This window comes from Amblyomma mixtum, chromosome 3, assembly GCF_055824585.1.
Source record: "Amblyomma mixtum isolate Tamu chromosome 3, ASM5582458v1, whole genome shotgun sequence".
NCBI lineage: Eukaryota > Metazoa > Arthropoda > Arachnida > Ixodida > Ixodidae > Amblyomma > Amblyomma mixtum.
The window spans coordinates 300,356,047-300,383,680 of record NC_143014.1 but is presented as its reverse complement, the minus strand read 5'-3'; the positions used below and the strand labels follow the sequence as shown (position 1 = coordinate 300,383,680).

Sequence of the window (27,634 nt, the reverse complement as noted above, 5' to 3'; positions counted from 1 at the left end):
GTGCTTCAAACTATTTCAATGAGTGAGTAACTAAATCTTCACAAGATCCCCGATCTGGATATATTAGGTTGCGTAGAGGTTAAGTATCAGAAAAGAAAGGGCTCCCCATTAGGATGCAAAGAGGGCACCTGTACAATCATATGCATTATACTCAGTTTCACACATAGCAGGGAACGCTGCCGAAGCTAGTGTGCCTTTTTACACAGGCTAAGTCTGCGCCCCAAAAGTATAGTTCGCTCTACAAGTGAACGCAAGGTTTACCTTATGTCACAGTTTCGAGAAGCGAGACTTTGGCGGTCTGATACTCGGCTGGTAGGGCTAATCGCCTTTACTTTATCTGCGCCTAAAAAGTAGTTCACACGCGGTGAAAATTATAACCACAGAACCCGAGTACAGAGCACCCCACAGCTTTGATGGCAATTTTCATCACTACCACTTTGTTTTTTACTGCAGTTACTTTTCGTCCAAACACTCACGGGAGCTTCGAGAAGGAAGAATGACATGTGGTGGTGTAATACATTTTCTCAAATTAATTATTGGGAAGCAACTTAAGAACCAGCAGTATAGAAAAGAGGTTAGCTTACCAAGTGCAACAACAACAGGCGTGGATGGTAGCTCGGGGACCTTTCATGCAATACTTGTGCCTTCCTTGAAAGGGAGGGAAATATTGTTCACTTTAGATGATGTGCAAGACAGTACAAGCTACTTGCATAGTTAGTAATCAAATGCACAAAATTTCCGGTCATCTATTTTAATAGAAACAGTTCAGTAACAGACAATAGGATCGTTTTTTGCTGCAAATTCACAATTTCTGCAAAATCTAGTTTCCTTCATAAAGGCAAGCAGGGTTCAGTATTGATGCTCACGATACCGAGCACAAGACATCAATGAGGAAGTTTTTATGAACCGTTTTTCTAATGAGAAAAATAACTAAAATATGGAGATGGATCACCTCCACATATATGGAAACCTTTTAAAGGTGCACTGAAAGTAACTTCACCAGATTTTGGTTTTTAGTAATAGTCGATTGCATGGCTCTTTTTTGTTATGTAGATGCTATGTGTTATATATCGACCTTTTTTAGGTTATTTTTGAGGTAAAGTACCTCATTTGTTAGAATGTGGTAGGCTATTCATGCAGGCCAACTTTTATTTCTTCTCAGTTTCCTTCAACTGACATTACATCCTTCTCTGCTAGAAGAGTCTTTTTCCCAGATCAGGGCAAATTTTTATGACCTTCCACACCATTCACTCTGCACCAGTAAGGCTTAAGAGAAAGCTAAATGGGTGACACCAACACACCACAGTCATATACACAGTTCGAGCTCTAAGAATTGTTCCTTTTTATTAGGTAGTGTTTGATGGATCCCTTAAAAGTAAGGGATCTATCGGGGGAGCGATGCTCCTAGCACTCATTACATTATTTACTGGTGCCGAATGTATTACAATACAAATACAAATACAGCACACACAGTACACAAGTAATACAAAAACCTGAAATGTTTTAAATAATAAGAATAGCCGTGACCAAAACACACACTTCCGAGAAACCATTTGCTCATTAAGCTTGAGGCCAGGAAAGAGCCAGTGGTAGGATGGGGCACCAACACAAGAAATATCCCAAATGGACATTCCATACAAGCGTAATTCATCGCATACCTTTTACTCACCTCATTAACATGCTAGAGGGCGTTTGGGAGATCCTTGAAGTAAGCTGCCAGCAGGGGCTATAAGTATTCCTGGCAAGCTGCTTCATTCTTTTTTTACTGGCATGCTGTTCCTCGCATCTACATGACATCTATTGAAGATGTGTCTTTAAGGCTCTTCCAGAGCAGTGGTGCATGCGCGGCACCATTTGCCTGAAATGTTTTCTGAAATACACAAGTTCTGCATTTTGGAAAAAAGCTCATGCATGGCATAGTGTACAGAATTCAGCACGACCATTAACTGCCCACTGTCAAGTGCATAGAAGCATATGCACCAACACACTCAACCGACACCCCCCATATTTATTATACTTTTGATGTTGCAGCGTTCACGCTGCAGTACCATCACACGAGTGCATGAAACTGACGACAAGATAACCTAGAGAGTTTCTACTATTTCAAACATTTCAACGTCTGTACAAAAAATTGCTTTCGCTTCCACTTTTTAGAAAGAGGACGCTTCACATAGGCCACAAAGAATCGCCCAAGTCTCAGTACATTTGTAATAAGGGAGTGATTATTCATTATTATCCACCCAAGCACAGTCACTGCCATGCAAGCCGCCCAAGTTAGCTAAATGGGGAGACTGCCCCGGTTAGGCAGTGGTGGAGAGTTTGAACTCTGGACGAGGATGAGCTTTTAATTACGAAGTTTCTGTGTAAGCTGCTTAGCTGCATAGGATGGATACTGATCAGTAATTACTCCCTCATTAAAAACAGCCAAGATGCACTGAAAAGCTCACAAAACTATCAAAAGATACGAAACCTGAAAGCCTAAGTTATATTTGCCACTATCGGTCCAGCCATGACTGCAAAGCTAAACTGAATGTACAACTATTATTATTGCTTGAAGTTCCTTACCTGTACATCTTTCCCTAGGAGATTGTCGCAGTGCTTGTAGAATAAAGGACTGTGAAACAGCAGAGGCCATTGCTCTATAACTTCTGATGTTGTATGCACCGGGTTGTCGCTGTTGATGAAGTGTCTGCAGTGCATACGTTTCACTCATGCGAGTCATTGCCAATGGTACATCAATGTCTTTTAACGTTTACTGCCCCTCCTTTTTCAAAAACGACACTTTTTCGTCGGGTTTTTGCCTCCTCTGCATTAAGAAGAGGCTGCCAGTTCTGGCATCCATAATTACAGTTTCTTTTTCTTTTGCGGCCAAAGTCCTCCGGTACTGAGCCATACTGCCCACGGTGAAGCTTTACCACCCTACTCTCCATTTGTTGGAACAGGGAGTCATATCCCCTCCCAAGCACCTTGCCATCAAGAGCAGTGTCCTCAAGGGAGCCCGAGAATTTGTTTACAAGGTCCTCGGCCACTGTCCTTATGAATTCCCTTATTGGACGAGATGTCCGGCGCCTCATCTGATCCAAAATATGCCACACGACCTCTCCTTTCTCTTGGTGGAAGGGGCATTGTTTCACATTCGAGACGTTCTTGTACATTCTCTGGCAGACATTTCGTGTCCAATACAAATATGTAGCTCTCCTGTTGAGCCTTGGAGAGTCTTTCAGTGCCTCCTGCTCCACGTTGCTCTATAAGGAGTTAAAGAAACACAACCTGTAGTTTTGCTGCCTTGCAGGAAGTTTTTATCTTGTTTCGTTTTTATGTTCCATGTTCCTTAAATGCATGAAAACAAGAAGCTGTCCTGCTTGCATTAATCTGCAGTATTCCTGCCGATGTTGGTCACAAGAGCTGATTTTTGTTGAAATATCACACCGTTATCTACTCTTTTTAACAGCATTGTAACTCGAAAAACCTTTCTCTAGATTGGTTGTTTTGGCACCTTGCAGTGGCACTACAACCTGCCAAATGCAGTGTTATAATATGAAACTAGCATGAGAGAATCATTAAAATGAGATTATGTTGCTACCAAAACACTATATTTAACTTCTTATTTCATTGGAAGTCGCCAGAGAAGCTTTAGTATTTACTGTGTCTGCACGGTTTTCAACATCTGCACCATTATTTCGTACGTGTGGCGTTCTGTCGTGCAAAACTAATGCAAGGTCACATGCACAGATAAAAGTAGTGTTTAACATGTAAGTACAGCTCGCTATACAGGCTGTCCCAGCTAACTTGGACCAAGGTTTATAAAAAAAAACTGAGGATTCTTCAGAACTAAAATCCCGTGGATGTTGCTAGAGTTTATCTAAAGTTATGCTACCATTTTTTCGCTCGTCCTCTTTGAATAATTAGTCGAGGTCAATAAACTAACTTTTTAAATATCGCTTGAAACGTTCAGGCGTCAATAAGAAAGCTGTGGAGCTCCACAAATATTGTCCAAACCAGGCACTTCCAACAAGATAGACGTAGCGTGGCCGTTTATATTCAGGAGAAACGAAAGCCCGCGGAGTTAAAAAAAATTGCTGAGGCTCAGCTTGGCTAAGCATGGGGAATGCGAAGCATATTAGTGGCTAGGCTTGGTAATACATGGCTTTCCTTGGTTGAATACTTGGTCATTTTAATACAACCACTAGAAGCCTTCGTCGTGGGGGAAGACAACGGCATGGCTACAGCGGAACGCTGACTAACCCCGAGACGCGCGTTGGGTGAGCGCCTGGATTGCCACGGAAGCCGCGTCTGCCTGCCCGGTGGAGCGAGCGTTTCACCTACACCGAGTGTGAACGCGCGTTCGAAATGCGCGGGAATGCGCGGGTGTGACGGCTAGGGGTCCCACGGCGACGGCGCGAGGTGGAGGCCGGCTCTCTCATCCGATGTCACGTGGTGTGACGTCACGGTGTCACGTGGTGTGACGTCACGGTGTCACGTGGTGTCACCGCTAGGGGTCTCACGGCGACGGCGTGAGTGGTAGGCTGGTAGCTCTAGCAATATGCTTCGCATAAAAATACCACGTGACAGCGCGCTCCGTGCGCCCGAATGCACCGGGATTTCAGCGCTCTCATCCGTGCTTTGTAAAAACATTCCTCGCTACGCGCCTTTCGTGCTGCCCAAAACAGAGCTTCGCGTTGTGCTTGCCTCCAAGATAAGCGCCAGTGGGTACGGGCGGCAGTTGAAAGAAAGCGCGGCTCCCATTTCTGCCCCAGTAATTGCGCACGCACGTCTGCAGAATGCATGCGGAAGAACGATGACAACCTCATGAGTTTGAATTTGGGAGCATTATCCCAACAAGCAGACGCATATAACAAGCCTGATAGCGTCGTGTGAATTACAGTGAAAGACAGGAGCCGCGCTTTCTTTCAATTGCCACCCGAACCCACTGGCGCCTTACTCGGAACCAAGCGCAACGCGAAGTCTTGTCTTGGGCAGCACGAAAGGTGCGAAGCGAGAGATGTTTTAGAAAGCACGGATGAGAGCGCTGCAATCGCGGCGCATCTGTGCGCACGCAGCGCCCTGCCACGTGGCATTTTTTAAACTCCGCGGGCTTTCGTTTTTCCCGAATAAAAACGGCCACCCTATGTCTACTCGTTGGAAGTGCCTGGGTTGGACAATAGTTAAGAGTTCCACAACTTTCCTATTGCCGCCTGTACGTTTCAAGCTTTATTTAAAAAGTTATCTCGACAACTACTCAATTAGGTGGACCGAAAAAAATTGTGCTGTAATTTAACATAAACCTTAACAACATCCACGCGCTTTCAGTTCTGAAGAACACTTAGTTTTTTTTTTTAATCTTGGCCCAAGTTGGCTGGGACACCCTGTATATGCTTCTTAGAGAAAGCAAGGATGGAAAATTACTGCAAAGTGAAGCTATGCTCATAAGCAACAGTAAACAGTAGTGTTAATATTAACCGAGCAATTGTAACTGTGCATGCAGTTATTTTGATAAGGCTGCTAGGTGTGCTATGCAGCAGACAAGAATAGCATGCAGAACCAATAAGTTTTTTCACACCTTGAAGATTAGGTTTAGCAGGCGCCGAGGCTTCGCCCACAACAAATATTCTTTCGTGCACAGCAAGTTGGCTCAGATATTCTTCAAACTGGCCCTCTTCCAGCTCTGTACCATCTCTAAGAAAGACCTGCGGAGGCAATATATGCATTGAAAGCCCACAAATTTCTTCAGTAATTATGTGCACACATACACCTGTCCAGTTGCAAAAAGTTAACACACGCTAACTTAGCAGGTAGAGCTATAAAGTGGTGCTTTGCACTGAAACAGAATAGGTGGTTTGCACTGAAAACCAAGTCATAGACCACATCCTGTACTCAGCAGTAGCTACTGTTTGAGAGCTAAGCACGACGAAACAGTAAACAGTAGCTCTCTCAAGAAGTTACTCCAGCACATAGTTTCCCTGAATTACCATTCCATCCTTCCCTGTTAGATGAGTCTTTTCCCAGGTCAGGACGAATTTTTATGACCTTACACACCATTCACTCTGCACCAGTATGACTTAAGAGAAAGCTAAATGGGTGACACCAACACACTACAATCATGCTCAGAATCGCTACTAATTCAAATACACATACGATTTTGTCTCAGAATAGAGCACAAAGCTTGCAGAAAATGTTAGGTCCATGATAGTTTTTCTCGTTCAGAGAGCTGTTTTGCAGCACACCGTCATTTACCCAACCATGAACATTATTTCATCACATCCTATAATGCATAATGTCATGTATTTTAGGTGCATTCAGCAAGTCAGAATTGTGAAAAATTTATAATTACGCCTACAGGCATTTCACCACCCAGCACAGGCCTTACCTTTGCATTTTCCGTAGTGCAAATATCTTTTTGCAATGGCTGTTCTTTGATGTCTTGGTAGGTGTTAATGCATGCCACTTTTTTTTTCTCATGGTCGACACTCCATATCTTCACAAAAGGCATTTTTGTAATTCCTGCAACAATAAAGAGGATATTACCAAATTGCTAGCCTGCTGATATTTCAGGTCAGACAAAATTGCTTGGAAGAATGTACTGTTTGCAGACAGTTTCCCGTCCAACTTGGAACAAGATTGGAGGCAGATTGCTCCATGTGATGTTCTGATGGGACCGCCTTTTCCTGCTTCTGATTTCATTTAAGTGCATAAATACTAAAACAGGAGAATGTTTTATTTATAGCTTCCTCAAGACTGCAGTCGGAAAATTGGTCTAAATGGGACTTTACATGGAATTTGAATCATCTTAGCAGGTTTACTATGGTAGCAAACAATGATTACTGGATGAAATTGAAGGACATGGTTTAAACGCAGCCACAAAGAATGAGAAATGCATTAAATGTGCGGCGGAACACTACTGCACAACAAATACACCAGTATATTTGGTTCCCAATTAAAAGTCCAACTCCAACAGAACCAATACATCCCAAATGAATTGTCTCCACAGAAGAGGCCTAGTGGTATGAGCTTCCGCCTTGCATGTGGGAGATATAGGGGTTCAATACCCAGTGTCGCAGGTACCCACTGGTAATGCAGTGCATACAAATTTTCCCTTGGCTTGGTCCTTTTACCTATAAGGTAAAATTCTTGAAAAACGTATCTTCAACCCAACCTTGCTTGAAGACTGTACTACGGCGCTCTTCATCCAAAAGATGCCCTCGTATCATAAAAATCCTTTATCATCGTCACTAACTAACGTGTAATTTGTGGTTGAGAGAGGGCAGGCAGATGGTTTCTTGACACTCACAAAGTGAACAAGGGCGGGGAAAGTCTCAGGGTGCTTGCCATTGTTTCAAGAGGACTTCGTTTGGGCAAATTGTTCATCATTGGCCAAGTTTAAATAGGGCCTTCAGTTCAAGGAGGATGACCTGGTAAGGGGAGGGAGGGCGTGAAGTGGAAGGGTGTTGGAAGGCCCAGTGAGAGGATTCACCCTCTACATTCTTTCTTAGACTGAAGGCCCTATTTAAACATCACCAATGATGAATACTTTGCCCAGATGAAAACAAGTGCTCTTGATAAGACGTTGTCAAGCACCGTTAGGCTTTCTCCTCCCTTTTTCACGTTCTGAGTGTCAAGAAACTATCTGCTTACCCTTTCTAAAGTATAGATTACATTTTAATTGCTGATGGTGTTGACGGATTTTAATGACGCAAGGGCATCGTTGGCAGAAGAGCGCCAGTGCACAGGCTGTTTTCTTAAGACAAGGTTGGGTTAAAAGACCCTTTGAGGATTAACTCGATGACCTCCAAAACAGAAAAGAAAAAGGCCACTTCAGTAGAAAAGAATCCAGGGGTTTGTAATGTGGAGAGATAGGAAACATGAGCTTGAAAGTCTGTATCCAGCCACGACAGGTGGCTTGGCATGATTGGCTATGTTGACTTAGAATTAAACAGCATCGCAGAACGAAATACCAGGAAACAAACAGCCTGTAATGAAAATATACACAGTCATCAAATTGTTTTTGCATGTTTTCTTCTTTGTAATCATGTAAGACGTTAAAACACGTGAATCGCTACTTAGGCATTCACCCACAAGCGCTAAGTAATCTATGACTGAATATCTCTCATGCTGTTGTAGTTTCACTTTCAACAGCTAAATGATGACTGAAGCGTCATAACTAGGTATAGGTCACATGAAAGACGAAAAATCCATAATAAGACTACAGCACCTTTATTCATTACCATTCCGAGTCTTCATGTAGGGTGGCTTTTCGTTGCGACTTAAGATTATGATGCTGCTATTATACGTAGTGTTTCGTACCTCAAATGACCTATATTAACCTTTGATGTCACAGTGATTGCCTGATGTTACCAAAATCAAAACAGCATGAAAGGAGAAATTTAATTATAAATTACTGAAGTGACTGTAGGCAAATACCACGCAGCAATCCTGCATAAGGTTGCAATAACGTCTTAGACATCAATGCAAAGAAAATATGTAGCCAAATATTTGATGTCTAATATCCTTCAAGAACGACATCAGAGTTACAGCGCTTCAGAGAAAGAGGAATCCAGCCTTATAACTAAATTCTCTTCATATTCGTAAGGATGATATAATGATGAATCAATCGATTCCTTTGGAGGAACCAGCCCTACAGTGTCTGTAGACAGCTCTAATAAATACAGAAACAGGGCTAGGATGAACTTCCCAGGTATGTGCTGAAGCTACAGTTGCATGCCATCTTTCTTTTCCTGAAAAATGCAAACAACCTTGACAAAGATAACTTCGAAACGTGTTCCTGTTATGAGACCATAATCGCCCAGGGTGTAGGTGCAAACCCGATAGTAGACTTTCTTAACAGTCTGCTCTCCTGAAGGACTGGCATGTGGCTAAAAGTTTCCACCAAACGTATTCGGTCAGAATATCCCATGTCTGTAAATAAACTTTGAATGGGAAATAGGCCTTGAGCAGCCAAGAAAGCTTGGTACAGCTGGTGTTTCACAGCTAAGGTGCTGGTGACATTTTTGAAATTTTTAGCAGAGCGAACACACTCTTTAAAATACTGATGTTTCGCCTCAAAGCGCAAGGTCCATAAATGAATAAGTGGGCCAAACTGCTCAGTAAGCTCACTATAGCGCAGCATATAGTGATGTTTCGGCCTGAGCTTGAAAACTGGGAAGAGTTCACTGCGGCACATCACATACTCTTCTATCAGAACCTTCATGTATGCGATCTGAGCTGGCGTTAATTTTCTTGCCGTTAACAAATCGGCTATGTCCATCAACACAAGCACCAGCTGCCACACTGGGTCTGCGGTATCTGCAATTTTGGTTCCTACATAGACAGGGTCTGAGAAGTGTGCAGTTTTTGATAGCATGTCCTGCTCGTTTCTCGCTTTGGCTTGGTACTCTAGCTGGTTTGTTTCTCATGTCACGGGCTGCATATCCTAGGCCTGAGATTCTGTTGTTTAAATGCTCATACGAGAACCAAGCTTTTCTCTTGACAAAGTACCGTATGTATAGGACCAAATCATATTGAATGACTCTCAAAAACATCATGACCAATGTATCGACACAAGCCTGCATTGCACAAGTGGTAGTGGGCAAGGGCATGGATGGGACAATCTGCAGCAATACCGAAGCTATTTTGCATACCCCCGGTTGCCAGCTGTTCTAGGGCGCTCAAATCATTCTTCGGGTTTCACCTTTCTGCTGCTTGCATGCAGCTCCTGCTCAAAATCTGATCTTGAGATCAGACAATCTATAAAAAGTGCATTGAAGAACTGAAGTTCTGAGGAAAGCCCCCTACTGCATGACTCCCTAAGTTATCACCAACAATAAAGCTCAAGCGGACCCTACGGGTTTCTCCATTAATTTCTATTCCAGGTTTTTCAAGGGCTGCCAAATCTTGTATTATAGGTTTTAGCACGTGATGTAGCTCAAACTCTTGTTGCATTTTTTTGAGTTCAAACATGACCAGCTGCAAGGTTTCAACACGCGACCTGCAGTCCAAAGGCAGGTCACTAGGTGTCATGTACACTCCAAGCATCTTAAATTTTTCCTTAGCTGAACCCAAAGGATTTACAACCTCAAACTCGTCTTGGTACAAGATCACTTGAATCTCATTCTCGGATGTTGTGAAGTGCGGATGGTCCTGCATGCACTCCCCAGATACATTGTTTGCACTGTTTTGTATCTGGCACATGAAGAAATCAATGAATTCTCCATTGGCAACATAATGGTAAATGATGGTACAGTATAAGGAGCAAAATGAAAGTTTTTTTTTGCAAAACTTCGGGTGGCAATGCAGAGGCTTGAGTGCCCCGGATACTACTCTATGAATCAAATCTTCATTAAATTCAACCTGAACTTCTGACATAGCATCACCCGATAAACTTTTAACCACCTCCTGCAATGCCATATCCTGGCTCAACTGGTGCATATTTTTCATTCCTTCCATCACATACTGCACAGTTTTTGCAGGCAGACGGTGCTTGCTTTCCAGTTTCAGAAGGAAGAGTGCTACATTCTCAGCAAATAATGCAGCATTTTTAGAGTGACTCTCATTAGCCACTTCAACTGACTCAATAAACTTAGGCTGCTCAAGGTCTAAATCTGCAGGAGCATCTGGCAGCATCTTCTCAGCATCACAGCCAACCTGGCGTAAGTTGTGTGATGTGTCCTCTCTTATTGGATGATAACGACGCATATGAGTCCGGAATGAGGAGAGTGATGTCATCACACTGCACAGCCTGCAAATGGACAGACAACAGAACACCACTCCTACAATGTTCAGCCCCATGTGGAGTCAGACTGGTGCGAGTCTGTTGGCTCTGGCACACTACACATGAGGGTTGTGGATACCACCTCATCACGCTGCTGTTGATGATGTCTCTGGACATCACTTTTGAAGGCTTCGTATGTCTTCCATACTGCACCACACGAGTTAACCGGACAGAGGGAACCATCAAGAACACTGCTATGGAAGTGAAAATGCCCAAAATAGGCCAGTTTTCTCCAAACTTCCTGTGCGCGCAAGCCACAAGACTCCATCCTAAGTCATCATCATCCGGCGGTAACGCTATGAAGAGAAAAACAAGTGTACATGCCAGTGGAGTAGTAGTTCTGGTGCAGGTCTTAGTTAAAGGGCCTCTACCAAGTTTATAAAAGGTATTTATTACTACTATTTATAAATAATTTCTTCATACTTGCGTGAGAAGTATCCTTAATTTCGAATCAGTGCATGGTCAGACACCCTTATGAAGGAATCTGTTTCTCATTAAAGGGACAGTGAGGAGAGCTCTATTAATATTTTTATAGCAAAATCCGATAGTTCGGCATTTCATGTCTTTGTTGCCACTTGGCCGGCAGCGAAAGATGCATTTATTTCTAAGAAATTTGGATTCGAAGTTGAAAAGTTTTTCCCGCCGCTCCGTTAGACATAGCGTTCTTCCCGACAAAACCCTGCACTCATTGCTAACAAAGCCCTCCTTAGGTGTGAACTGTAATGTGTATCTTTAATTTGGAACGCTTGCTGCGAAACTGTGACTAACCGCATCAAGTTTTTGTAGGTTGAAACAACCCATTATATCCTATCGGATTACCACCGAGCATCTAGTGCCTGAATTCATGTGAAGTTTATCGCTCACCTGGCAGAGGTAAGCAATATTTTAAGTACAGTATCTTTTTCAGGAAAAATGATGTGCCTCATCAAAAGCGCCTTTCTTGTGTGCCTCTTGCCAATATTTCTGCTCAATGACCCTTTGAAACCTTTTGTCCACCCTTGTGTTTGTTTTCTACCTTACTGCGCTACTTACAACTATTCAATCATGGAAAAAACTCCACGATGAGTTGCTGCCATAACCAATCCTCAAAGAATTATCTCTTCAGTCGCAGTGTTTTTAATTAATAATTAGTTATTCATGTGCTCTGTTCTCGCTGGTATATTGTCTTTGGTGAACAATCGTGTTGAATCTTTCTGCAGTGTTTCTCACAATATTTCTGCTCTTTGTATTCTAGAAGCTGTATCACGTCAGGTAGCACATCTGTTGCATCTGCTGTGCTTTATATCGCCCCCATTCGATATGCTTTTTGGGCATCTAAGAGAATAATAAATTACGATGATTATGGCCGGCATATCGTGTCTTTGCAGAGAGCATTCGCACTCTGTCAGCTTCATTGCTTATTATTAGAATGGAAATATGGCTGGGTGATTCCAATATTCTACCATGTAACATGACGTCATAAGCGACAACCTCCCATGAGTGGCACGGTCCTCATGCGCCAAAAGAGCACTATGACCCGGTCATGTTGTTTTAGGACACAAGTGGATCAAAATTAGCGCACTCACCCTGCGATTTCAGCTACGTCACACGACGTCAACAACTAATTATTGTGATCACATAGCACATTGTCCTTTAACTGGAGCATTTGTAATGAATCAAAGACGCCCGAACAAACGCACCGCAATTGCCGATACACAGGCCGCACCCGGTGTATAGCTCACATGCTCAAATTTGGTGGAAAATATAGTAGTAGTAGCAAAAGACTTTTAATCGACCATAATTTACAGGCCGAGCATTTCAACCGCCTGGGCGACCAGAAGCCGCTGTTCTTCTTCCCCTTCAGCGCCAAGCCAGTCGATCCAGGTGGTGATGGATAGAGAGGGTGGGGGGAAGGAACCCGACTGCTGAGCAGCCGGGCAATAGAATAGGCAATGGGCCAGGTCCGCATAGATACAGGGGCAGTTGGGACAGGAAGGGTCCGATCGATAGCGATAGAGGAAGAGGCGGGACGGGGTGATAACTGCATTCATCTGAATGTGCCGAAGAAGGCGAGACTCCGGCACCGTGAGTGATGGATGAGGGGGAGGGTAAAGGCGTTTGTCGAGGCGGAGCTCAAGGTAGACCTCTTTTATGGTGCGGCGAAGGGTGAGTCTCCCACCGTCCTCCGAGGGCTTGGGCCAGGGGATCAACGGTGCCCGGAAAAGTGTGTCGCGGGCGAGCTGATGGGCCAGCTCATTGCCGTCAATCCCTGAATGCCCAGGGACCCAGCGGAGGAAAACGATGGAAGGCTGCAGTGCGGAGACCGCTCATTCGACCTCCTGTTGGAGAGAAGGGGTCAGGGTGCGTTTCTGTATGTGGTGTATAGCGGCTTGTGAGTCCGAATAGACTGTGTACTCTTGGAGAGAGGGAAGGAGGGAAAATGACTGGAGGGCATGCGCAATGGCGAGGAACTCGAGGGACAATGCGTCTGGAGGGTGTAGATACGGCCCGCTGGTGTGGGTTTCAGGAGCAGGGAGGTGTGGATGGTACAGGGCGTAGCCGCAGGAACCTCGAGGAACCACGAAGGAGGCATCCGTGTAAGCTACACCCTGGGTATCAAAGAGAGGGGAATGGTGCTGTGCGGCCGCATGACGACGTCCGGCGTGCAGGACGGGGGGCATGTTGGTCGGGAGGGGAAGGATACGAAGATTGGGGGCGGGGGTGGGAATAGGAGAGGTAAACGGGGAGATTGGAATGGGCGAGATACCCGCTTGAGTCAATAACCACTGACCCTGACGGGTAAGGGAAAGCCGGGCAAGCTGCGAGTCACGATGGAGACTGAGAAGAGAACGAAGAGGATGGAAGAGGCCTGTGGCAAAGAGCTTAGTGGTAGAGGTAGTGATAGGGAGGTTGAGAGCTGCCTTGTAGAGGCCCACAAGGGCAGTCTCGAGAGCGTTAAGTTGAGTCTGAGTGAAGGAAGCGTAGGGTGCAAAGTACAAGACCTTGTTGAGGGCCAGCGCGTGGGCAACTCGGCACGCGTGAGCCTCGTGGAGACCTGAGCGTCGAGTGACCACGCGCCGCAGGAGGTGAGTTACAGAGTGGCAGGTGGTGACAGCGCGGTGAAGGGATTGCACATTCTTAGCCGCATGCAAAGGGAAGCCAAGAACTTTGCACTGTGTGACGACAGGAATGGGAGAGCCAGAAAGGTGGAGAGAGACGAAGTGGTTGTGTGAGCGCTGGTAGGAGGAATGGTTGAGAAGGAGAAGCTCGGATTTTTCAGGAGCAGGAGAGAGGCCAGCGGTGGTGAGAAAGGAGTCGATGAGATCTAGGCCACGTTGCAGGGTGTCCTGTACGTGACCGGGAGAGCCAGATGAACACCAGAGAGTGATGTCATCGGCGTAAAATATATGATGCAGGTCGGGAATTTCAGCTAGCTGGGAGGCGAGAGGGGCCATAGCAAGATTGAAAAGGGTAGGAGAGAGAACAGCACCTTGAGGAGTGCCTCGGGTGAGGTGGTGGGGGTCGGACAGATAGGAAATATATTACCTTTCTAGATTGTCCGGACCCGGTACATAGCCTGCAGGAGTCAGTTGAGCAACTCGCGCGTAAATAATATAGGTATGTACACGCATAGCGGAAGTACAACAAAATCCCATAATAGAATAAGCGTTGACAATTGCATGTAATGTTCGGCGATGCTGAGTAAACAATACTGTAAAGTCCGCACCTACAGACAGCCTGCAAAGCGAAAACTTTCAAACTTTTGGCACGCATAGTCAATGGACTGCATACCAGAAATTACAGTGATTACAAATACGATGGATCACTTACATTTTCTCGCGGCCCGCTACTGCATGACTTACTGCTGCAAGAGAGTATTCACGTCAAGTTAGTTTAGTGCCTCAGTAAAAATGTGTTATTACGCATGACGTTGCCAAACAAGCCATCGTACAACTCCCACATTGCCTCTGCGCAAAGAAGCTTTCAGACTTGAAGAGTTTGGTTCAGACTAAAGAAAGATAAAATAGGCCGAGCCACACTATGCTTTCTGTCATGCCATGTGACATCATAAGAGTTGTCTTCGCTGTATATCCCATGTCATTTCTGTACAGTCGTGTGCACAGAACTGGTCAGTTTATTACCAGAAAAAAGGGAATCCGAAGTATTCTAACTCACCCCGTTTGCAGTGGTACATCGTTGCGTAAACACTGAAGAATGTTATCACCCTTCAATTGAGCCTGCCTCATGGCTATCAAACCTGATCACTTTGATACCCAACACAAAGGCTTTCAAGGCATGGCTGCATGCTGTATTTCTCATGTTCCGTGACGCCATCAGCGCTAGTGCATCCTCACTCCGTCCCTTTCTTTAGCCCACACTACCGCATTATAACCACTCAAAACTTGGTTCACAACAGATCGGTAATATACCTAGTATGAAACGCTCGAAGGTATTTGATACAGCTCGTAACTTTAGTTACGCCACCCGAATTGATCAATGACGTGTTGATTTAACCTAGACAGTGCTGATATAACGGAGGTGAAAGGTCAGAAGTCGGCGGCTCGTTCATGAGTATAATGAGTGAGCCCGTAAAAACACGATCGGCGCCGTGCATGCGTAAGCCCGTCTGAGTAGATGCGTGCGCGCTTCAGCTCACACTGAAGGCATCAATATGAATGCTTTTCAGGGAAAGGAAGCCCCTGTGATTGCAAATGGACGTGACAGAAAGTGGCGCAGTCTGGATCAAACTCGACTGCGGCGGTCGCGTATCGATAGGGACGAAACGCGAAAGGCGTCCGTGTGCTGTGCGATGGCAGTGCTCGTTATATTATCCCCAGGTGGTCGAAATTATTTCAGAGCCCACGACTACGTCACATCTTCCTCCCTTTTTTTGTTTCACTCCCTCTTCCATCCGTTCCCTTACGACGTGGTTCGGGCGTCCACCTAGATGTGAGACAACTACTGCGTCATTTGCTTTCCTCAAAACAAATTTTCATTTCATTTCATAGTGTGAATGCATGTGTTAGCCGCGTGAACCAAGATAATATAGCGTCTTTTCCAAAAGTAAACAGGGCACCGAGTTTCTTTTTTAGTCGTGCTGTGGTGCACTTCTGGCACCCCTAGGGCTTTTAGTCCTGTGCAAGGAGAACCCTTGTCCTCATCTTTTGAGACCTTGCGATCTTTAGAAGTGTCGTAAGGAATCCAGCGCTGAGAAGTAAACCAGGTTGCTTGTTAAATTTTGGATAAAACCGCGCCTGAAAGTGAGCCCTGTTAGTGTGAGAGCGCCTCTCTGAGCGTGAGTCAGTGCGAATGTAACTGAAAGAGGGCGAACATGGATAAATGGTAGAACTAAACGTAGCGGCTTCGACCATTATTCAGAGATGGCTGACGAGAAATTAACAGCCGAAAGGCTTGGAGTGGTAGACAGTTACGGCAACGCAGCCGCACTGATGGTGATGATGATGATGTCCCCAGGCTTCTATCCACAGCTAGCTCAGGAACGCAGACAGCGTCTTTGTTCTCTTTGCCGCATGCTGTCTTAGGGGACAACAGCTCACAGCAAAGACGCAGCGCACTCCGCAAAGCCGCAAGTGCCCGCAGCACAGCACGGCTGCAGAAGAGGTTCGGTTTACGGGCACGGTCGAGAGATTCCATGTGGCCGGTGCGACGGACTGCTGCCCATCTCCGACGGTCAAGACAAATGGCATTGTCATATCGGCGGCTGCCTCCATTGCCCGGAGATCGCGCGGTGGCAAAAGCAGAAGGACCATGGCACTTCAGCTTACACCCCCAGAGACAAAACAATTAGGTCAACCCTTTGGTACATGGCCTAATAAATTAGATGAGGAATAACAATAACCGGTGGACATTTTGAACAGTACGGATGCCAGTGCCATGCATTAGTAGTCAAATGTTAATCGAGATGCGAACGCAGCCCCCTCTAGCATTCGCAGCATCATTAGAGTTATCGCCGGAAGGTTGGTCTCCTTTATGATGGGTTCATGGTTAAAAAATCAGAAACTTTACTACTGCATTCGCCGACTGGCTTATTTGGATCTGTGTATCTTTCGCTCCTTCCTTCCTGTTTCCTCCTAATTTCCAATCAAGGAAATGCGTACTCAGGTGCGAGGTTGCTTTTATTCGATTCAGTGCCAACTCGCTCATTCGTCAGCCTTGTTGCTTTTACCCATGATGGTGCGCTTAAAAACAGAATGAATGCAAGTGTTTCGTGATGTTGTCGAGCGATCTGGATTGGTTTCGAGAGTCCCGTGACGCTCCATCGACGACGATTCGCTTGTGCTTCATGACTTCGACATTACGTCCCCAGCGAGGGCAACTGAGGAAGTGCAATAGAAACCACGAGGGAATACTTCAATTTGACGATGTTTCCCCAAGAGGCGTTTCGGGGTTTCTGGCGACCCCCACACGACCATGCGCCGCAGCCGGCGACAAGGAAGACAGCACAATGCGCGAGACACGTACTGCGTGCACAGGTGGTCTGTAATCACGGGCGACTTCGCGCACCGCACCTCAGCTCCCTTTCCTTTTCGCTCCTATCTCCCTAATTCTCTTTTTTCCTCTTACTCTTCCCGAACCACAGTGTGCACTCGCACATGGTTACTGAAATCTGTAGCCCAAACTGCCCCTCTGCTTCGAAAAGCTCAACTGCGTCGAAAAAGCATGGTGGAGTTCTCAACCGAGCCGTGACAGAAAAACGCGAATCAGACAGAAAGTTTGTTTGCAACCAGCGTTCGGGTTTTAAGTCGAAAGCCTTCCTGGCCCTATTACGAGAAAAACCGGCGGTGTGTGTTAGTGTGTGTACTCACAGATAACACGGAAATTCCAAGCGATAGCAAGAAAAACATGGAGACGTCATCAAGCGGCCATAGGCCGCTCACAGCAGGTAGAGCGGCAGAATTTTAGACAATATTAGTAATTTGATTCGTCTTATATCTATCACAGACTGATTTTAATGTGGCAGCAGTATTCCCGACTACATTCGTACCAAAATTATGAGGAGTTGTTCCGGATGCTGTCAATCAATTTCTCTTTGCATTAAGCTTACATGTTCTAGTCACGCTAGAGGCTAGCTTACGACAGGTGTTCGATCCGACTACATGTGCGCCTTCGACTGTACGCCTTCCCAGACTTTATCATTTCCCCTAAGGCGCGGTTGGGGTTTCCACTGAGATGTGAGACAGTTACTGCGCCGTTTCCTTTCGTGAAAATCCAGTTTTTGTATTAATATTATGATGCAACCATTCGTCGTACGCAGTTACGGGTGGTGTCATACAGTTTCTCGTTTCATATTGCATACGTTTTTGAGTCAGGTAGGAGGCTAGCTTGTAACAAGTACTCGCACTGAGTGTCAGATTCTTTCAATTGAACCTTAGTGGATTCAGCGTTTGTGTAATCAGCTTTCCGAGGCGCGTCTTCTTTTCATTTCTTAGTGCGCAACCTGCGTCAGGGTTGAACACCAACGATGACAAACTAATGCTTTCGCCTGCACAGCACGGAATGAGTCTTAAGTGCCCTCTGAGTGTTTTTTTTTCTCACGGTGCGGTTGAGGTGTCCAATAGTAGAGGTATACAATTATGCGCCTTTCCTTCCATCAAATTCAGCGCAGGGTGTAGACTACCTCCAGCAACGAGGCCTAACCTGCCAATAAGGCTCCGCTGGGAACTAGACTGTCTAATTTGCTCCGTGAAAGCAGGCGTTGCACTGTGCAGAGGTCTATGATGCAGAACAATGCCATGATTCAGGCGTGCGTCTCTATTCGTGCACAGCATTTTATAGGCGCGCCCTGCACTCCATCTGCACACAACACTAGGTCAGCCACGACTGCAGCACCCGTGTTTTAAAGCTAAGTGTGATCAAAGTGACCTGCTTCAGGTCGTGTTGGCGTACGTGCTTTCGTTCCTGTTGTTTGCCTCAGGTGGAGTCGCTGGAATGGCACCAGCCCAAAGTGGGGGATTTGCCACGGTGCATTGCACATTCAGACAGTCGAAACACATCGATTGGTTGAAGATTGACGTGAGTCAAATTTTTCGTTGAAGGAAAAACTTTTGAACATTATAGCTAACGAAGGAATATCCATGATGCCATTATTTAATTATCAAGATAATAGTTAACTGATATTAGAACATATCTCCTGGCGCTTGCCCTAAGAGAGAGCATCCGAATTGAAATTGGAAGTCTTGATTGAGCGAAGAGAATCTCCATATAAGCTTTTCGCTGAGCAGCAAACCGCCGAAAGAAGGGGAGAAAGTGATCAAGTAATCAAATTTCCCCACATTATTTACAAAGGTTCGATAGAGAGAACCCCGATCGGCCAAAATAAAGATTTAATCGTGATACTCTGCACCGCAAGAGGGTCATGGACACCTCGCATTGCCTTAAAGTGCATAAGCGGACACTCCATGTGAATCCCAAATGCTGAGATTGTGCTTTAACAGGGAGAGGGTAATGATTCAATGATTGCAGTTGCAGGAAACGTGGAAAGTGGGCTATTGTCAAATGCACAGTGTTTGGCATTGACAGCACCAGAGAACCGCAAAGGGCAGGCTTTGCTAAAAAATTAGCCATTACAGTAGCATCAATGCCGTAATGACCAGGTACACAGTGAAATCGCATTTCTTAACAAAAGGTTTAATGAAAAACCTTACGGAACCGCTCAGAAGAGCCTCCCTTGAGCCATCGGGCGCAGTCAGGACAAAAAGGCAGTTAGTAAGCACAATGACCTGATCTATATTGCTCGGGATATTTTGTAAGGTCCACTGAATCTATACAAATTCAGCAGCGAATATCCCCGCAAAATCAGGGACCTCAAAAGAGTAACTCCAATCAAGAGCCCTGAAAGAAAATGCCAATATCTGCCGTTTCGTTTTTCTGAAGGTATCCGTGAAAAATGCAGTATGAGTTCGAAAATTCTCCAACTGCTCCACTGCAGGCCCGTTTAACACATTTGGAGGGAAATTCATTGCATTTCTTTGGAGGGTGTAGTAACAGTGAAGTACAGAATCAGTCCGCAGGTTCTGAACGTGTACTAAAGAACTCATGGCGACTGAGATTTTCGAGAGCAGGGAATTTGTGAACATAATCTGTTGGAGCTTATGCCTAGGCAAAGTGGTACCGTAAAAGGCTGCCGGGTTTGTCGTATGTATGGAGCTAGCTAATCCTAAACCTCGTAGAAAAGGTAGCAGAGTTAGAAGCTGAAACTGTGAGTATAGTCAGGTAACCGCGCTTCCAAGAGCAGCACAGCATTTTCCAGTACAGTGTTTTCGTTGTGTGTCTAGCATACCATAAACGTTTTCGTCGTTTTGAAGTTACTCCACTTTCTAAATCCGTTTCTTACTGTCCATGTCCTCGTTCGTTTTCCTTTTCATTCGCCTTCATTTATTTTTCTTCTCGAAGCGCAGTTATTCAGTCTTGCCCAATTTTAGTATTTACCCTACTTCTAACCCGTGCTGCTTCACTGAAACGCGCGTACCACAAAGAGGAAGAAGACAACACCCACGGTCGTGGTTTGCTCTCCGCGTTCGTTTGTCCTCGAAGCTTCCCGGTGCATTCTCGGCCGCAAGTAGCAGGCAGAGCCGTCATCGAAAAATTACGAGGAACTTTAGCGGCTAAAGTGTTGAAAGGCGAAAGCCTGAGTGCTGCATTCTGCTACGCGATTGTTCACTGCAGATTTTGTTGGTGCATTAATTAAATGCCAATTAATGACGCTTAAGCTTCGCCTTTAGGAGTGGAACGCGACATCGTGTTGTAGCGCTGCCACGGAGTCCAAGGAACGCCACCACCCGTTCGGCGCGATGCGTTGCCCTAACGCTTTTTGAGGAAAGGAAATGGGGCTGTAATTCTCTGTCATCTCGGTGGATACCTGAGCCGCACCATACAGGGAGGAAGGAAGTGTGAGTGAAAGAAGAAATAGGGGCCGTAATGAAGAAAATGAAAATTGCATTTGAGGAAAGGAAATTACGCATTAACTGTCTCACATATCTCAGTAGACACTAGTCGAAAATTGTATTTGAGGAAAGGAAGTTGCGCAGTAACTGTCTCACATATTTCGGTGGACACCCGTCAAAATTCGCGCGTGGTGACGTCAGGACAATTTGAACCAATCTGAAAGGCGGACAAATACGCCTTGCTCGTTGGTAAATTGGTTTTTGAGTTAAGGAAACGTGTCTGTCTCTCATATCTCGGTGGACACCTAAACCTCGCCGTAACGGGAAGGGAGGAAGATGGGAGTGAACGAAGACACCGTATTCACTACACGCACCTTTGTCCATTCCAAACCATCGAGCTGGCATGGCGGATTGGTAGCGTGCTCGACTCGCACTCTGGAGACCGGGGTTCGATACCCAAGCTCTGCCAATTTCTTACTCGGTTTTATTTATTTATCTGGTCTGACTAGAAAGGTTAATTAGACTAATTGGTTAAGTAGGGAATTAATTAAACTCAGTCAAACTTACTTGGAGCATCACTAAACGATCCATTTAATTGGTTGCATGGTTAGTAGCCAAAGTACAATTGAAATTCGCGCACTGTGACGTCACGACCGTTTCGACCAATTGAAAAGCGTGACATTTCTGTCGACAGCTCCTGCTTACAACGATGAGGCATTAAAGGCTTCCGCCTCAATATCTCGGAAGTGTGCTTGTCTCAAGAAAGTACTCCCACCGTCATCTGGCTACGCACACGAGCGCTGGGACGGCGACTATGGAGTCCACCGTGTTGGGTCTGCCGACGAAGGAACACGCTTTGAGTGCTGCCGCGGCAGCTGCGGATACACAGCGCGCAGTGGGATACCGACGCCGTCTGGCGGCGTGTCTGGTATCCAGCGGCCCGTCATGCCGCCCATACTCTGCAGCAGCGCACACGGAGCACTCGTCACTGGTAGCGTCTGAGGACACCTAGCACAAGGTCCAGGCGGGCTGGAAACGCGAGGAGCAGTGCACTTGTGGCAGCTATGATATTCCCGCCCTTATCACTCGACGCAAGTTCTCTCGTTTATCGTTCTTTTATTCTTTGTACAACGTTGACTCCTCGTTCAGAGCTGATCGCATCGCCCCTGCTCATCATATTTCATCCCGGTCTGATCATTCCCACAAAGTGCAACCCATCTTCGCACGAACACTGAAGTGTCAAACATCATCCTTACTATTATCTAAGGCAGAATGGAACTCGTTACCGGCTGACATAGTTGCTGAAACTGAGTTGTCACATTTCCAAACAAAACATTCAGCGCACCTTGGTCTAGAAAACTCACCCTGATATTTTCAGTATTGTCAAAGAATTAAGTCTTATACGCTCAACGTATGTATCCTTCAGCTACTGCAGTGCTGGATACTTGCAGTTTGTATATATAGTTATTCTTTGTATTTGTTAACTACTGTGTGCTTATATTCTGTATTGTGTTGTTTTCATGCCCTCCCCCCATATAATGCCCACTTGGGCCTTTAGGGTATTTAAATAAATAAATAAATAAATATAATTTAGTTTATTGCCGGTAGCCCGTTATAAGGACAGCGGTTGCAATGGCACAAAAGCGTTCATTGAACACATGAACTTCTATATATAGGAAATTAAGAGTGCGCTAACTGTGAGTCGGTGATGAGAGGAAGCGCTCAGGTGCTTCAGCTTTGTGAGCAGGCTGTGAGCAGAGGAAAACCTGGGCGCCTGTCTCATGAAGCCCGGCGCTTCTACTCACTGGGTCGATGTTAGCGTCGTGAGGACGACAACGTTAGGACGATAGGAAAGGTACGTATGCTGTCGTGCCAGTAGCTCGGCATTTCTTCGCTCGGTTGCGCTTAAAGTTGCAAAGTAGAGGTGGCTGTGAGGAATGCAAATACAAGGGGGACCCAAGAAAAAACCGAACTGTGAACGCGATGCTATTCGTAGACGGATGAGAGAGTTCTATCGCTAGATGGGGTTAGTAGAGACCTTCACGACATAGCTGTGCAGACGGATAGCGTTTGCGCGTAGTGTTGTGTTTTTCTTACTGTTGTTTTGTTACCAAATCTTACCAAATCAAACGTTGGTTACCAAATGAGCTTACTAAATGTTGTAACAAGTTTTTATAGAGGATGCTATGAACCGCACAGAAGCTTTTGGGAGGTTTGTGCGCTTTCCAAACCAAACCAAACTTTATTTTATTTTACAAATGTGCATACAGTCTTTAGGATGAGCCACAGGCCAAAAGCTAAAGAAAATAGCTTGAAAATGCCTGTGGCTCATCTAAGAGCCATTACAAAATAATAAAATAAACACATGCATACAACGGTGGCAGATCGCATACGAGCACACTGTAGAAAGAATTTATAATATTTACGATTGAACTGATGGGTACACAGAGATGTAGTTTGAAACTAGAAAAAAACAATTAAAACTGAACAAATGCATTTGAAAGTTATACACTGCTGGGTTGATTACAAAGGGGAAAAGGACACCGATACATACACAAACTACAATATATGAAAAGAAGTTATGGAATATTATTTACAAAGTACACTTTTAAATCATGTGGTCGGAGGTTATACATGCTCAGCTGGTTAGATTCGTAGCTGTTTAGAACATTAGGTATAAGGAAGTTAAGTGCTTGTTTACCATAGTTAGTTCTAGCTCGTGGAAGTGTCCATTTTGCAGTTGATCGGGTTTGAACATACTTTTCTATGGGCTTTAACAATGCGATATTAAGCAAAAAATTACATATTGATGGTGAAGAAAATTTGAGATGCGGTACTCAAGAAAAACATTGACACGAATTACTTCATACTTAGTAAACATATCAGCCGTATGGGCAGTAAAACTGGCACCTGCGATAATCCTGATAGCTTTCTTTTGGAGAATTAGAATTTTCTGTAGATTTGTTTTGGATGTGGTAGCCCAAACTATGTAGCAATAGTTAATGTGTGATTGGAATAGGGCATGATAAATCATTCGTTTTATACAGGGAGGAAATTCAGTGCGGTACCGAGCAAGAAAACCAACGGAAGGAGCTAATTTCTTGCGAAGATGTGTTGCGTGTGCGGTCCAGCTCATACAGGCGTCAAAAATTACACCGAGTGATTTGAAGGTGTCCACGATTTCTATTTTATGATTCCCAAGTTGAAGATCATCGTTTAAGTTAATTTTGACGTTTTTAGGCCTGAAGAAAACAGCTTTAGATTTATTGGTATTAATAGACAACCCATTTTGAACGGACCACGCATGCAAAGTTTTAAGAAAAGCATTACCGCGATTTAATAACTGATCTGTTGAGGAGCCCGTTAAGAAAATACTGGTGTCATCTGCGTACAGAAGGAATTTAACGTTACTGTCAATGTTTACGAGATCATTTATGTATACGTTAAAGAGAAAAGGACCTAAAAGGCTGCCCTGAGGCACTACACAGTTTATAGCCTGAAGAGTGGATCCATGTCCATCACAGAAAACAGCCTGTTTTCGATCAGTGAGGTATGACCGTAGAAGATGGAGACACATTCCTCGAACACCATACATTTCTAGTTTAGCAAGCAAAATAGTGTGGTTAAGAAAGTCAAAAGCCTTACTGAAATCAACAAAGATACCGAGAGTTAGACATTTACGTTCAAAATTTTGCAAGATAAATTCTTTTTGTGAGAGGAGAGCAGATTCGGTAGAGCGTCCTTTTCGAAACCCGAACTGTGAATCTGTTAGCAAGCTGTGTTTAGTAAAAAAGCTATCCATTCTTTTTAGAATAATCTTCTCATATACCTTCGAAAAAACCGGAAGTGCGGAAATCGGGCGGTAGTTGGTTAATACGGCTTTATTACCTCTTTTAAAGATAACTGTTACTTTGGCATTTTTCATTTCATTAGGGAAAATAGAGCATGAAAGGGACTGATTAAAAATGAAAGCTAGATACGGGGCTATTAGGTCTGCAACAAACTTCAGCATGGATAGATGAGTGTTGAAGACCATGCTCGCTCTGGGCCTCCTTTCAACGTCTCGAAACGATGGAAACGTTGAAAAATTCCAAACGAAGATCGTCGTTTCACTAATGACCAAAATTCAGAAGACAAAAAAATGAGTTGGAGCTCGTTCTAGCGGATTTTGACTGAGCATTTGCAATTGAGACGTGTTTCCGCTAAATTCGTTCCTCCCTTTCTCCCACAGGATAAAAAAAAAAACGATTAAATTTGAGTCGGACCTTAAAAAAGAAAGACTGAATGTGATCCACACTTCTTGACCAAAATCACAGGTGATGCGAGTTGCTGTTACGGTTATGACCCAGAAATTAAGCAAGCGTCAAGCCAGCGGAAGGCTCCCAACTCTCCCAGACCAAAAAAAACGAGACAATATAATTCCAATGTGAAGTCGATGATCAATGTCCTGTTTGATGTTCGAGGAATTGTTCGTCAGTAATTTGTTTCCCCTGCTCAGACTGTTAAGCAGCACTTTTAATTGGAAGTTTTAAGACGTCTGCGAGAGGATGTGCGGAGGAAACGCCCTGAACTTTGGCCAACCTGTGACTGGTTTCTTCATCACGACGACGCCCATGCACACACGGCCTTACGAGTTACCCACTATTTGGCCTCTCGGGGATGGCCTGCCCTTCCCCACCCTCCGTATTCACCATACCTGGCCCCATGAGACTTTTTTCTCTTTCTGAGAATGAAAAAATCCTAAAATGAAAGCGTTTTGGTGATCAGGAGGCGGTGAATAAAAGCTTCGCAAAGGGCACTGCGCAATACTGGAGTTAGAGAGTTCCAGAGGTGCTTCAAGTAGTGGAAGAAAAGACTTTACAAGTGGATTTCATTTAATGGAGAGTACATTGAAAGTGACTGATGGAATTTTGTACTAAATTTATATACTGAAGTTTTTATAGAAAAAAATTGTTTTTTTGGAGGTCCCCATCATACGTGGGGACTAAAATCAAAATACCACCAAGCTCCCGTCTCATGCGTTTAAAAGGGGGCATGAAGGCCTGTAGATTTAGCTGGCACATTCCCTTTTTTTCAGCTTAAGGCTACACTGAGACAATAGGCGAGTGTAGCCATACTGTTGTTCACATAACGGAGAGATTCGATTCGTGTCGCTCTTCCAGTTGTACTTTATAACCTAGGTTTCGAAAGGTTGGTCTGAAATAAATGTGTAGATTCAGTTGAGGGGTTCGAGAGATAAATAAAAGCACACGTCTTCACAAAAATTCCGTAGTTGAGGTGGAAAATCTTTTCACTGAAAGATTCATGAACATAAATCTCACTGCATTTAAAGGAATAAAATTCTGCAAAGGGATTGAAGAAAAAATTTGCTGAGGCTTAGCTTGGTTAAGCCCGGTAATTGCACAAGCGATTTCCCCTAGCTGCGCCTAGGTTGGCTGGTGGTGTGTCTTGGTGCATGGTGCTCTTAGTAAGGGTTATGTTATCAAAGTTAGCCATTCGTTACACCCGAATCTTCTTCAGAGTTTGTACGTAGTCGCCGAGCTGCATATGAGCACGTCGTACCGAAAGTCGCTCTTCACGTTCTTCTTCTGTCTCCGTAGCACGTTGCTTCTTCCTGGTTTCACACTGGCGAGCCGCCTTCTTAAGCTTGGCAGTAGACGGCATCGTACACGGTACGGCAGATCCGCCGTTGGTAGCTACCGCCGCTCCACACTGAGCTGAGGCCCTGGTTTTTAACAGCTGGTGTGACGTCACTCCGGCTGTAGCGCTCCCTAGCGGGAGGAGCGCGAGGCTCACCGCTTTTGGTAGCTACCGCTGCTCCGCACTGACGGCGCGAGTTGGGGCCCTGGTTTTTCGCAGCTGGTGTGACGTCACTCCGCCTGTAGCGCCCCTAGCGGAGGATCGCGAGGCTCACCGCTGACGGTGCGGGCAGGGCAGTTTTTCTTATTTCTTTTTTAAGCCCAAACTAATATCTGTTGGTAGCTACCGCCGCTCCACACTGACGGCGCGAGCTGGGGCCCTGGTTTTTCGCAGCTGGTGTGACGTCACAACAGAGGTCAAGCTAAAGGTCAATGGTAACTACCGGCGCGCCACGTTGAAGGCACAAGCCGCTAGCAATATTGCTTTCGCAATAAAAACGCAAGGGGCCCGAGGACAGGACACAGCGCAAACAGAGGAGAGAGCCTGTCCTCGCGCTTGTTGCGTCTTTCTTCTTCAATCCTTTTGCGCAATTTTATTCCTTTAAATGCTGTTATGAACCAACTCGCCCAAACGAAAGTGCTTAAAAATCTCACATCTTCCCTGAAATGTAATAGAAAATTTGATAATTCATATGTAGCGCCTCATATCTACCCTAAAATATATCGTATGCGTCTCCCATAGCCCTCGTATTGTAATAACGCTCAGAGAGCTGAAAGCGGTAGTCCCCTTCTAGGACTACCATCCGAGCCCTAACATTCAAAGCTATCACACCTGACCCGGGTTGTCAAAAGTCGCCACCATGGCACGTTCGGGCCAGAGGGGAAAAATATCAGCCTTCTCGTCGAAAGAGTGTTTACTGCTCCCAAGGAAGACAGGCAGCAACAAGCAACCACAGTCGTGGGGGAGCGCTTCGCTCGCGTACGGGGTTGAAAAAGCACACCTAAGGAGGACGAAACGTTCCGCTCACCTAGCGTGCTCCGCGCTCTCGGCCCTCGGCGGTCACTCGCGTACGTTGGCCGGGTGATGGGGCAACGGCAGCGTTCTGGTGGTGAGTCGTGTGTTCCCCGCGAGGGCACGGCTTCCCTCCAGAAGACACTAGCAGCTCGGGAAGAATGGGTTCGTCCCAAGGTGTGGTCAGGAGATCTCTGCGTTCTAAAACGGGAAAAGGAGAAAGCCTCTGCGGCGTCGTCGTCACGATGGTGTCAATTCCTCCCCACATCAATTACACAACCCAACAGGAGAAGCAACTATCCCTGCCCGAGGCCTGGCGCTTCGCCCTGCATGT

The 27,634-nt window shown here is 45.3% G+C and overlaps 1 pseudogene; it reads right to left on the bottom strand.

Moving 5' to 3' along the window:
- Window positions 1–108: 108 nt before the first annotated feature.
- Window positions 109–21,596, bottom strand: LOC149355359 (uncharacterized; annotated as a pseudogene).
- Between the last annotated feature and the right edge of the window lie 6,038 nt (window positions 21,597–27,634).